The sequence below is a fragment of the Calonectris borealis genome, chromosome 15, assembly GCF_964195595.1.
Source record: "Calonectris borealis chromosome 15, bCalBor7.hap1.2, whole genome shotgun sequence".
Classification (NCBI taxonomy): Eukaryota; Metazoa; Chordata; class Aves; order Procellariiformes; family Procellariidae; genus Calonectris; species Calonectris borealis.
In genome coordinates this window covers 23,616,590-23,630,096 of record NC_134326.1, presented here as the reverse complement: position 1 = coordinate 23,630,096, position 13,507 = coordinate 23,616,590, and the positions used below count along the sequence as shown (strand labels likewise).

Genomic DNA, 13,507 nt, shown 5'->3' with positions numbered 1-13,507 from the left:
ATGCGTCGCGCCCGCGCTGCAGTACCGAGTTCTGGTCGCTCGGTGGCAGCAGCGAGCAAAGAAAAGCACGCCAGCGCGCATGCGCGGCTCAAGAGCTGCAGTACCAAATTTTGGTCGCTCGGTGGCAGCAGCGAGCAAAGACAAGCGCGCCAGCGCGCATGCGCGGCTCAAGACCTGCAGTACGAAATTTTGGTCGCCCGGTGGCAGCAGCGAGCAAAGAATAGCGCGCCCCTGCGCATGCGCGGCTCCCGATCTGCAGTACCGAATCCTGGTCGCTCGGTGGCAGCAGCGAGCAAAGAAAAGCGCGCCACCGCGCATACGCGGCTCAAGGGCTGCAGTACCCAGTTTTGATCGTTCGGTGGCAGCAGCGAGCAAAAAGAGGCGCACCAGCGCGCATGCGCGGCTCAAGACCTGCAGTACCGAATTTTGGTCGCTCGGTGGCAGCAGCGAGCAAAGAAAAGCGCGCCAGCGCGCATGCGCGGCTCAAGAGCTGCAGTACCGAATATTGGTCGCTCGGTGGCAGCAGCGAGCAAAGAAAAGCGCGCCAGCGCGCATGCGCGGCTCAAGAGCTGCAGTACCAAATTTTGGTCGCTCGGTGGCCGCAGAGAGCAAAGAAAAGCGCGCCAGCGCGCATGCGCGGCTCAAGACCTGCAGTACGAAATTTTGGTCGCCCGGTGGCAGCAGCGAGCAAAGAAAAGCGCGCCAACGCGCATGCGCAGTTCCCACGCGGCAGTACCAAATTCTGGTCGCTCGGTGGCAGCAGCGAGCAAAGAATAGCGCGCCACCGCGCATACGCGGCTCCCGACCTGCAGTACCGAATACTGTTCGCTCGGTGGCAGCAGCGAGCAAAGAAAAGCGCGCCAACGCGCATGCGCGGCTCCCGAGCTGCAGTACCGAATTTTGGTCGCTCGGTGGCAGCAGCGAGCAAAGAAAAGCGCGCAACTGCGCATGCGTCGCGCCCGCGCTGCAGTACCGAATTCTGGTCGCTCGGTGGTAGCAGCGAGCAAAGAAAAGCGCGCCAGCGCGCATGCGCGGCTCAAGACCTGCAGTAGGAAATTTTGGTCGCTCGGTGGCAGCAGCGAGCAAAGAATAGCGCGCCCCTGCGCATGCGCGGCTCCCACGCTGCAGTACCGAATCCTGGTCGCTCGGTGGCAGCAGCGAGCAAAGAAAAGCGCGCCACCGCGCATACGCGGCTCCCGACCTGCAGTACCCAGTTTTGATCGTTCGGTGGCAGCAGCGAGCAAAAAGAGGCGCACCAGCGCGCATGCGCGGCTCAAGACCTGCAGTACCGAATTTTGGTCGCTCGGTGGTAGTAGCGAGCAAAGAAAAGTGCGCCACTGCGCATGCGCGGCTCAAGAGCTGCAGTACCGAATTTTGGTCGCTCGGTGGCAGCAGCGAGCAAAGAAAAGCGCGCAACTGCGCATGCGTCGCGCCCGCGCTGCAGTACCGAGTTCTGGTCGCTCGGTGGTAGCAGCGAGCAAAGAAAAAGCACGCCAGCGCGCATGCGCGGCTCAAGAGCTGCAGTACCAAATTTTGGTCGCTCGGTGGCAGCAGCGAGCAAAGACAAGCGCGCCAGCGCGCATGCGCGGCTCCCGAGCTGCAGTACCGAATTTTGGTCGCTCGGTGGCAGCAGCGAGCAAAGAAAAGCGCGCAACTGCGCATGCGTCGCGCCCGCGCTGCAGTACCGAATTCTGGTCGCTCGGTGGTAGCAGCGAGCAAAGAAAAGCGCGCCAGCGCGCATGCGCGGCTCAAGACCTGCAGTAGGAAATTTTGGTCGCTCGGTGGCAGCAGCGAGCAAAGAATAGCGCGCCCCTGCGCATGCGCGGCTCCCACGCTGCAGTACCGAATCCTGGTCGCTCGGTGGCAGCAGCGAGCAAAGAAAAGCGCGCCACCGCGCATACGCGGCTCCCGACCTGCAGTACCCAGTTTTGATCGTTCGGTGGCAGCAGCGAGCAAAAAGAGGCGCACCAGCGCGCATGCGCGGCTCAAGACCTGCAGTACCGAATTTTGGTCGCTCGGTGGTAGTAGCGAGCAAAGAAAAGTGCGCCACTGCGCATGCGCGGCTCAAGAGCTGCAGTACCGAATTTTGGTCGCTCGGTGGCAGCAGCGAGCAAAGAAAAGCGCGCAACTGCGCATGCGTCGCGCCCGCGCTGCAGTACCGAGTTCTGGTCGCTCGGTGGTAGCAGCGAGCAAAGAAAAAGCACGCCAGCGCGCATGCGCGGCTCAAGAGCTGCAGTACCAAATTTTGGTCGCTCGGTGGCAGCAGCGAGCAAAGAAAAGCGCGCAACTGCGCATGCGTCGCGCCCGCGCTGCAGTACCGAGTTCTGGTCGCTCGGTGGTAGCAGCGAGCAAAGAAAAAGCACGCCAGCGCGCATGCGCGGCTCAAGAGCTGCAGTACCAAATTTTGGTCGCTCGGTGGCAGCAGCGAGCAAAGACAAGCGCGCCAGCGCGCATGCGCGGCTCAAGACCTGCAGTAGGAAATTTTGGTCGCTCGGTGGCAGCAGCGAGCAAAGAATAGCGCGCCCCTGCGCATGCGCGGCTCCCACGCTGCAGTACCGAATCCTGGTCGCTCGGTGGCAGCAGCGAGCAAAGAAAAGCGCGCCACCGCGCATACGCGGCTCAAGGGCTGCAGTACCCAGTTTTGATCGTTCGGTGGCAGCAGCGAGCAAAAAGAGGCGCACCAGCGCGCATGCGCGGCTCAAGACCTGCAGTACCGAATTCTGGTCGCTCGGTGGCAGCAGCGAGCAAAGAAAAGCGCGCCACTGCGCATGCGCGGCTCCCGAGCTGCAGTACCGAATTCTGGTCGCTCGGTGGCAGCAGCGAGCAAAGAAAAGCGCGCCACTGCGCATGCGCGGCTCCCGAGCTGCAGTACCGAATTCTGTTCGCTCGGTGGCAGCAGCGAGCAAAGAAAAACGCGCTACTGCGCATGCGCGTCTCAAGAGCTGCAGTACCCAATTCTGGCCGCCGGGTGCCACCGCCGTCTCACCGACCCTTTCCCCATCTCTCCGCCCAGTTCGTACCATCGAAAGATGGTAACTGCTTACTGGGGGCACTGGGCTTAGATTTCTCTGCCCTTTTCCCACTCGCGGCCCGGGCACTAATCTTCGTCACCTCTGTATCAAAAACACCCGGTGGCTCCAGCATTTCAGTCCTTTCCCTTCGGCTGCTTTAAAAGTCCGGTGGTATCAGTCTGTGCCCCCCAGACCATTACCTGGGGAGGAGAAGCAGCACGGGGAACCCGTGGAACAGGTTTCTTTCTAACCCAGAGGAAGCCCCAGGGATTGCTGTCTCGGTCTGCATGTGGCATCTGGGTTGTGGCAGTGACAGCAGCGACTCAACAGATGCCGGAGAGAGATTTAAAAAAAAAATAAGGCAACACAGGTGACACCCTGAAAGCAGGAGAGGGGCAGCTATGTCGATCAGGAAACCGCGCTTCTGAGCAGACCCGGTGCCAGTGGCTGATCTGCAAACGAGCGATACGCTGGTGGTCCTGGGGCTTTGTTGTGGTGTTTGCACCTTTCCTCACCTCTGTGCTATCAGCACTCTGCTCTCCTCATCCTGCACACACACAAGGCTTGCCATGCAGGGCTTGTCACTTGGAGGAGAGACACTGCACGACGTCACTTACCACCCTGCCCTCCAGCGTGCAAAGTAATTAGAAATGAAGCAGGGAAAGCGAAGAGGCATGTTGGTGTATTAGGTGTCCTCAGCAGATGACCGTAGAGCCGGCAGGTTCCATCCTTGCTCTGTACAGGGCGCGTAGCTCTGCACTCCTTGCCGCTCCTGCCAGCAAGCGTCACAGTTGCACTTTGCTGCCTGCAACACGCAGTACTTAGTGGGCTGGAGGGGCTGTTCTGCCAACGTGACAGGTGAGCAGCTCGGTTCCCTTAGCTGCTGTCCTGGTTCCAGCTGGGACTGGGTTAACTTTCTTCCCAGTAGCTTGGGGGGCGTCTTAGTTCGACTGAAGCGTGCAGCAGCCTGTCGTCATCCCAGCCCCTCGCCCTCGAGCGAGTGGCTGCCTGTAGCAGCGGCAGAACCGCTGCTGCGCAGAGGGGAAAGGAATGGCTTGGCGTTAAGCTCTGCAGGCTGCCTGCGTCCCGTGCAGAGCCGACGACCTCGGCAGCCCATACAACGGGCAAAGCTAACAACCTGAGAAGGAGGCACAGGGTGTAGCAGTTTCTGCAACAACCATACTTCCCAGCCTGCTTATGGAGCACAAGGCACTTTAAAGCAGCAGGAAAGAACAAGGATGGCCTAGCAAGATGGCAGGAATAACACGGAGAGCCTAAAGCATTTAAGCCAGGCAGGGCTTGCAACTCACCTTGTGTCATGGTTTAATCCCAGCCGGCATCTAAGCACCACACAACCACTCACTCGCTCCCCTCCCTCAGTGGAATGGGGTAGAGAATTGGAAGGGCAAAAGTGAAAAAACTCCACTTATAAGGAAAAGGGGGGGGGGGACCAAAAAAACAACAACAGAGAAAAACCCAAGACAGGCAAGCAGTACAAATGAAAACAATTGCTCGCCACCAACCGACCGATGCCCAGCCAGCCGCAGCCCAGCAGCGGCCCCCCTGGCAACCTCCCCCCTAGTTTTATTACATGACATCATACGGTCTGGAATATCCCTTGGGTCAGTTGGGGTCAGCTCTCCCAGCTGTGTCCCCTCCCAAACCCTTGTGCACCCCCAGCCTGCTCGCTGGCAGGGCAGGCTGAGGAACAGAACAGCCCCCAGCGCTGTGCAAGCGCTGCTCAGCAGGAACTAACACACCCCTGCGTCATGAACGCTGTTTTCAGCACATACCCAAAACGCAGGAGGAGGGAGAGCGGGGTGGGAGTGGGGTGCAGGGGAGTGGGAGGGGGGTGTCAGAGTTGGGCGGAGGGCAGGTTGGCGGGGCAGGCAGCACCCCAGGGGTCCGGGGCAGAGGGGTTACGGGGAGGCAGTGCGGAACACGGGGGGGTGGGAGGAGGGAGAGGAGAGAGGAGGGCAGTGCGGCACGAGGTAGGAGGGCAGGGGATATGGGGGGCGTGGCGCGGGGGAAACAACAACCTCGCGCGGGGGAAACAACCTCGCGCGGGAAAGGAGGGGCGGACACTGGGAGGGGTGTGTGTGGGTAGAAACATGCATGGGGGAACATGCGTGGGGATGACCTACACCAGGGGGTCCACCCAGGACCATCCACAGCAGATAACTCACCTGGGATACTCCGCAACAGATAAAACAGTTCCCGATAACTGACCCACACTGGATGACCCACACTGGATGACCATGAGCGATGCCCCTCAAATGGCTGGTGTTTCACCCCAAATTGGGGGGTTTTTTGCTTTTCTATAATATAAAAATTGGGGTTTTTTTCCTTTTCCAAAATATTCAATTTGGAGGTTTTTCAATGCTTATTCACAACAAAAATTGGTGATTTTTGCTTTTGGTTTTGTGCATGAAAATGGGGGTTTTTTTGCTTTCCGGCTGCCCAAATCCAGGTGGATTTGGCTCTCCCGGGAGCTCCAAGTTGGGTATTTTTCCCCCAGAATTGTGGGTTGTTTTTTTTTCAGCCCTTGCAGGCCCTGAATCAGGGGTTTTGTGGTATTTTTATGCCATGGCGGCAGGTCCCGCTCTCTGTGCACGGTCCTGCAGGGGAAAGTCCCTGTTGGGGGAACTGGCCCCAAACCAGGATGGGAAAAGGCGGAAAAGGAGAACAGGGAAGAGGCAGCTTTTGAAAGCGCTTTTATATCTTCAGCAGAGAGGTGTTTCGGGGGACGGGGTGGGGTGTGTCGAGTTTTATAGACTTAGATATCTATTTAGACTTAGATATCTATTTAGACTTAGATATCTATTTAGACTTAGATATAATCTCTTAGATTACATACAATATCTATTTAGACTCTCTAGGTAACACGTAGTAAGTGTAGATAGCTATATCTATTCAGACTTTTTTCTATTTTAAATTCCTTCGTATATAAAATATATCATCCTTTTTGCATTTTAAAGTCCTTTATTTTTTAATTTATATATATACACGAGTTATTTTTGTATTTTAAAACCCTATATATGTCTTCCAAATTTTTTTATACTCTAAAATCCTTTATATACTATGACAGATATAGGTTCTTATTTTGAAATCCTTTTATACATATAAATGAATATTATTTTTCAATATATATAACAACGAGAGACTTTTCTCTATTTCAAGGCCTCACACACGTATTTACAGTTTTTAAAAATTTTTAACCCCCCCCCCCCATGAATTTTCAGGCATTTTTTGGGCTGTGACCCCCTTTTTTGGGGGGGATCCCCCCCATGACCCCCCATTCCCCACTCACCTGCTCCTCCACGGCATCATCACCCCCGCGGTGATGTTGGGGTGCCCCAAATGACATCATCACCCCCCCAAAAAGGCACAAAACGAGGGAAACGGCCCCAACCGGCAGCTCGTTACTTTAATAATGCCATTTACGTATGTACGCACGCACCCCCGCCAAAAAGGGGGGCTCTGCTAGAAAAATAAAGGAGGGGCGGCCCCCCCCAAACGGTTGCAGCCCCCCCCCCCCAGCCCCTGTCCCGCAGGCTGGCAGCTGGCCCCTTACCATCAGCACGCCTAACGACCGGCAGGCAAACCTGGGCTGGGGGTCTCTCTTGAGCAGCACGGGACGCTTACATCTGAAAAACAAAAATCCCAAATGACATTTCAGCATATTAAAAAAATAGCAGCACCGAAGGAAGCAGAGGAATTCAGTCGGATAAGGGATAGGGTAGTAGTTGAGCTAAAGGAGGATGCTAGGCAAACAGGTCAGCTCGAAATACAACACGTCCTTTAAAAGCTAGAGCGATTCGAACGCTTAAAATCAGCATAATTAAATAATTGACACGATTTTTGAACACGTTCTTCGCAGAGAAGTAAACGCTCTTGCTGGTGTTGGAAAACGCCTCGTCCCTTCCTTACAGCACCGCTGCAGGGAGATAACCCCGTGAGGCTGCAGGACAAGGGTGTACCGTAAACAGCATCTACGCTCACGGATCCGCCGCCACAGCTCCAGCCCTGGCGCTGCTGCTGCTGCTGCGCATCTTGCTTGCTTGGTCAATAAAGCTGAAAGTGAAGTGTAAAACTTTGAAGAGTAAAATGAAAAAGAAAGAACAAATCTCAGCAATTCATTTTATGCTAAAAAGGTGCGCGTATGTTTATACACGTACAAGAAGAATACTTATGCTATAAAAATATTTGATTTTCCTTTTGCATTAATTTAAATTGCATAGCTGTGAATTCATACCGTTAAATTATCTACCTCCAAAATACACAGCTATCATTTGACCAGGGGTTTTGCGTGTGTTACATGACTAGGAGGGACGCCTGGCCAGCTGCGCCGAGACCGATGCTACCGAACTGCCGGGGAAAAGCGCCATTGAAAGCGAGACAGAAATAAAGGACTTCAGAGCACTCTGCCAAAAGATTGGGAAAAAAAACCCGTAACGTTCAGTTGCCTCTTTTTAAACATTTAGAACAACTACCTAACTGCTTAAGTACACCTAATAAATTATACGCTACAGCTATTCGGCAGTTGCAGTTTAAACAACGCAAATCAGTTTGTAAATTATACAGTTTTAACTTTCTTTTTTAAAATTCATTTATGATAGAAAAATCAGTGAGATAAGAGATCTCCCATATAGTTTCACTTTTTTTTTTGGGGGGGGGGGGGGGGGGGGGAGCGGGGAGCAGGCGGTGGGGAATATGAAATCCCCACTGCTGCAATAGATAAGGCTACCAAAAGGGATTGGCAGATTTGCTAATGCTTTTGGCTGTACCCAAGCATGCGGAGGAACGCGTTTTTATGATATCTCGACTGTTACACCTGAGAACCAAAGATCAGCGATACATCGACTGTTGGAAGACGTGCTGCGCTTAGGTCTTTGGAAGGAAATCGACTTACTACTTTGTTTTTTTCCAGAGAGAGTGAAAAGTCTCGTTGCGGATGACTTCTGCCAAGTACATCATCTCTGAAGATGCATTCTGATGGGAAACACGTCAGGACTCGCTGTCGCTAGTTATGAGGCTGCTAACGCTTCTCGGGAAAGCCTGGAAAACACACCGAAGCGACGCCGATTTGTCCCGTTTTGTCCACGTCTCTTCTTTGACCTTGATGGCTTTTAGCACAGATGCTAGTATCTCAGTAAGGTTTTCGAGTACTACTGTAAGGTATTTTAAACACCTACTGACCGAAAAAGCATAAAGCTTTTATCGTGAATACAAAGTCTGTTTCTCCCGAACATCCGAACTCCTACAAACGGTTCCTTTCCTCTTCTAGTCCAACATTACTTTCGCAGCACCCTTTAATAGTAAGCACACAGAAACAGAAGACTGTGCTTGCAGGAAGAGAAAATAGACGGAGGGAAGCAAGCTTTGCATAGGCGTACCACGCTCCAGAACAGACCTTATTTATTTTTAGTATTTGTGTTAAAATATTTCACATAAAAAAAAATATAGAAGGAGAGTTGCCACATTCTTAACGTTAACTGTAAAGTCCATACTACAAGCACCTTAGGAAAAATGCAGACACGTATCACAGACGTACCTCGTACTTGCAGACCACTATGGATCCTTTCCATCTGTCTCGTACTTTCACGGCAGTTGTCATTCTGCTGAGACGAATGGAAAAAAAACCCAACGTTTAGCACAAAGCTTCCTTTTCTGTGAAGACTACAACTGAGAGGAGGAAAAAGTATTTTGCATCATCTTTGGTACAGTTGTTGAGACAGGCCGCTAGAGCTTCTACATGTTTTAGACAACCGTGCCTTTTTGTTGGCTCATTGGCAGTTTTAGTTTCGCTAGAACTCACTTTCCTAGAGACACGCAGGTGACAGACACAGATACCTACATACGTTTTCCCAAGCCTAAGCATAGCCGAGATTTCCTCACCCTATACGTCCCAAGTTGAGTGTTTTTGTTAAAGAGTACAGCAACCCATCTGTCCTCGTGAACTCGCTGCAAAAGAGGAATCCTTTTTTCCAGGCCGTTTCTCCAAACGGTCAAGATCTTTTAAAACTGCAGTTGTGCCACCAAACCTGCTCAGGGTCCCTCCCAACCTTCGACCGTCATTAGATTTCACGGGCACACGCTCTATTCCGTCTTCCAACAGCAAAAATACATAACGCTCTCAGACCCCGAGCGCAACCCTACGGACGTCCACACACACACCTCGCTGTTTTGATGAGGAGCCACTGAGCACCCCTGCGAGCACAGCGGGATCACGCGCAAGATCGGTGTCCTGGTTTCGGCTGGGATAGAGTTAATTTTCTTCCTGGTATCTGGTATAGCGCTCTGTTTTAGATTCAGTACGAGAAAAATGTGGATAACGCGCTGATGTTTTAGTTGTTGCTAAGCAGCGCTTACGCTAGTCAAGGGCTTTTCAGCTTCTCATGCCCTGCCAGCGAGAAGCTGGGAGGGACCTTAGCCAGGACAGCTGACCCAAACCGGCCAAAGGGATAGTCCATACCATATGACGTCGCGCTCAGTATATACGCTGGGGGAGTTGGCCGGGGGGCGGCGACCGCCGCTCGGGGACCGGCTGGGCATCCGTCGGCGGGCGGTGAGCAATCGCATTGTGCATCGCTTATTTTGTATATCCTTTTATCATTATGATTGTTTCCCCTTCCTTTTCTGTCCTATTAAACTGTCTTTACCTCACCCCACGAACTTCACTTTTTTTTCCGATTCTCTCCCCCATCCCACTTTGGGGGCAGGGGGAGTGAGCGAGCAGCTGCGTGGTGTTTAGCTGCCTGCCAGGTTAAACCACAACAATCCGCTTCACCTACTCCGATTTCAGCAAATGCAGTTTTCGAAGCTTTAAACTGAAAACCGTATCTTGACACTTTGCCACGGTAGAAATGATCCGTAACCAGAACTCTACAAAAACGCAGTAACACAAATTGCAAACCCACAGTAGCGACAGCTTCAGAAATATTTCGACCGGGAACAAGGGAGAAAAACAATACAGTTTCATCTCACGCACAGGAAAGCAGCAGGCAGAGAAAAGGGTCGGCATTCGTAGCCCTTGCAGAACGCAGGCATTCTCCTTCCATTCCTATACCCGTCTCTTAGGTCGAAATATCACAACACTACTACGGCAATATCGAGAGTAGGGAACAACAGCCCTGCCACTGGATGCGCTACTGACTGATGCTATTTACATAGCAGGACACCTAGACAGAGGGGCATGTTTTTCCACACACAACCCTGAACTTCCTGAAAGTTTATGTTTACCAAAACTAGCCATTTGGAACACATTGCCAAACGATGTTTGGCAGTAAGACTTTGATGTGTTTGACGCATACAAATTTGTGGTAACTTGCTACTTGCTTCCTGTTGTTGTTGTTCTTCCTTCAGAAATTCTACTTGTAGCCACGTTATTCGCTACTGGTTCAAGCATTTACCTTCCAGGTATTACCAGCACATTTACACAGGCAAGTAACTACGTTGCTCTTCTAAAACTACCCGAGTGAAAATTACAGCCACGAAAGAGGAGTGACAGAGAAGAAAAGGAGAGGTCAGGCAGCGAGAGAGCTCTGCAGGCTGCCACCGGTCAACAGCGCACTCTTAAAAAACAAACAAACAAAACCCAACACAAACACAAAAACCCCACAAAAACCAACAACAAAACAAAACCTTGACGTTGTACCTTTTTTTTCTTTTGGAGCTCGTCCCTGTCTCAGCATGTTGTCTTGTCAGAGCATGAAGTGCAGACGATCTGTATCCCGATGACATCTGCATGTGATGAATACGTGTTCAGAAATAGTCCAGATCTGTAAGACTTATGTCATTTTTGTGGTTTTAAGAATCATAACTCAATTTTATTGACCGATGCATTTGCGAGGAAACTAAGTAACTTTTAAAGGTAGCCTCTCCTTGGGGAGAAAAATGTGAAAAAAATTCAGATTCACAGCTCCCAACCATGACAGAGCAGCGGGGAAATTAATGAAAGTGAAGACCAACAGCAGCAACATTAAGCGACATTTGGCTTTAATTCTGATCACGTACTTAAGCGACTCTCCAAGTCTATACCTCGATCCTATGAATGACTAGCCCTTTTTTGGAAGGACAAACTGTCCTAGTTTCGGCTGGGATAGGGTTAAATTTCTTCCTAGTGCTGTGTTTTGGATTTAGTAGGAGGAGAATGTTGATAACACACTGATGTTTTCAGTTGTTGCTAAGTGCCCTCCTAGTCCAAGGACAGCTCCCGTGCCTACTGACTGAGCTAGGTACACAAGATGGGAGGGAACATAATCAGGACAGCCAGCCCAGCTGGCTAATGGGGTATTCCATACCATGTGATGTCATGCTCAAGTATATGAACGGTAGGCGTGATCCAGGAAGTACCGATCGCTACTTGGTTATCGGTCAGCGCGGGTGGTGAGCAATTGTATTGTGTATCACTCATTTTGTATATTCTATCATTATTATTATTATTATTTTCCCTCTTCTGTTCTATTAAACTGTCTTTATCTCAACCCACGAGTTTTTCTCGCTCCTACCCTTCCGATTCTCTCCCCGTCCCACTCGGGGGGGCGGGGGGGGAGTCAGCGAGCGGCTGCGTGGTATTTGGCTGCCTGCCAGGTTAAACCACGACACAAACTTTTTTCCTTAAAAGTCCTAGATTGAAGACTCCACTGAACAGAACATGGATTGAGCCACAGGACAACATGCCATCAACACTCTAATGAAAAAAAAAAAAATCAAGTAAAAATCAAGTTTAAATATCAGTTTCCGTCGTGTTTCATTCATTACATTTCTAGTGTTACCTAGGTGCTCAAAAATCAACTATACTGACACCACATATTACTAAAAATTGAGTTATGCATATAAAAATAAAAGGCTATTTCCAACCTGCCCATAAAATCAGTATGAACAAACAGAAGAGAAACACTTGACCCTAAAGAAGGTCACAGGCAGCTCTTAATTTATCGTAGATGAAAGTTCATTCTTTTACCTGAAAGGAAAACATTCGTAACTACCCGGGGACCAATTCAGGAACGAGGCATGCTCTGTTAACGGCAACTGTTCATCAGCTTTTCTGCACTGGCAGCAAATTTGCCTTTTCCCTGGGTTTGATGTGGAGTAGCTGCAGCGTCCTTGAACGCGCCAATGTTTCTCCCCGCTCCCCCAGCCCCACACGTGCCATTACCCGAGCAGCAAGCGGCATCAGCCACGCACGATTTTCTTCACGTGACGCAGAAGGTGACGCTGGGAAAAGAGGAGGCACAAAATGAACCTGTTTGTCACACCCAGCCAACGGTGAAAACACAGGGAAGGATTCTGCCGTGCGGGGCCACGCCGTGCACCCCGGGAGCTCCAGCCGGCCGGTTTCTCTCCCCTTTGCTAGGTACCGCGGAGACACCGCCGCCTCGTGCTGCCGCCTGGCCCCTGGGAGAGCCGGGAGACCCCCACCTCACTTCAGCCCTCGGGAACGGGACCGGGAGAGACCCTCCACGCAGAGAGAGGCACGTGGCGTGGATTTAATCCCCGAGGGAAGAGGCCGGGCTGCCCGCTGGCAGAAGGACAACTCGCCTCCCTGCCGCTCGGAGCTCCTTGCTGGGGACAGCCCTGCCTGCGCCTGGCTGCTCTTCAGCCGTGCTGGGAGTGCAGTCCGGCCGACGGATGCTCTGGCAAATAGACACTGCAGCGAATCGCAGCTCCTGCTCATTACAGCTGCAGGTAATTTTGCCTCTGGCTAAGGCATGCCCCAGACAGCGGACACCCCGTCTCGTTCCAGCTCCTGCTTGCTACGGTTCTGGCTAATTGAAGCTCCAGCTCTGCACTGAAGCTCCCGTTGATTTCAGCTCCTTCTCCTTACAAGCTCAAGCTATTTGCAACAGCCTGGGCTTTTGACAAGGTCGTAAATCAATCGCTGTCAAACCTTGACTATTAGGATTAAATATCATAGTTGTACATTGTATATATATTAATTAGTTTGTACAACTAATTAGTTAATAACTATTCTAAGCAGTCAACAAGGAAGAGCTGGACTCGAAGAGGGCGTGCGGGGTCTGAAAAGCAGAGACCACCCAGACGTTGAGTTTGGCCTGGTGCATGCCGGCCTCCCGCACTTCAGGGTCCAGCAGGACCAGACCCCCGCCCCTGGGGAGGGTCCACGCACCCTGCCCACCCCCTGCTTTCCCCTGCAGCCCCCAATGCCCTCCCACCCCCCCGCACAAACGGCCAAACCGGCTTCTGCTTTGGGCCCCCAAACCAGCTCACTTAGCGCCCATTTCTGAGCCCATAAACCCAGCTGCTGCGCCTCTTCTCAAGTCCCAAAGATGCCCCCGGGGAGGGCAAGCGCTTGTGTGATGCTTCTGGCAGAAACGGGGCTGATCCCGGTGCCGGGGGAGCAGAGGAGAGCTGGCTGGGACCAGCTTTTGCTCCTGGAACAACCCCAAGTCCCTGCTCCGAGGTCTTCCCCTTGGGGCCCTGGGGTGGACTTGTCCCTCCCCTTAAAATGCTCCAGCAGTTTCGGGGGCAGA

General features: G+C 52.1%; 1 long non-coding RNA gene across 1 annotated transcript; it reads right to left on the bottom strand.

Moving 5' to 3' along the window:
• Positions 1–3,393: 3,393 nt before the first annotated feature.
• On the bottom strand, positions 3,394–12,913 carry LOC142088910 (uncharacterized). Its single transcript, XR_012676065.1, has 7 exons — positions 11,623–12,913; positions 10,669–11,092; positions 8,566–8,629; positions 7,924–8,069; positions 6,586–6,658; positions 5,198–5,329; positions 3,394–3,816 (listed from the first exon to the last, which is right to left on the bottom strand). It is a non-coding gene; the product is annotated as an uncharacterized LOC142088910 (long non-coding RNA).
• Between the last annotated feature and the right edge of the window lie 594 nt (positions 12,914–13,507).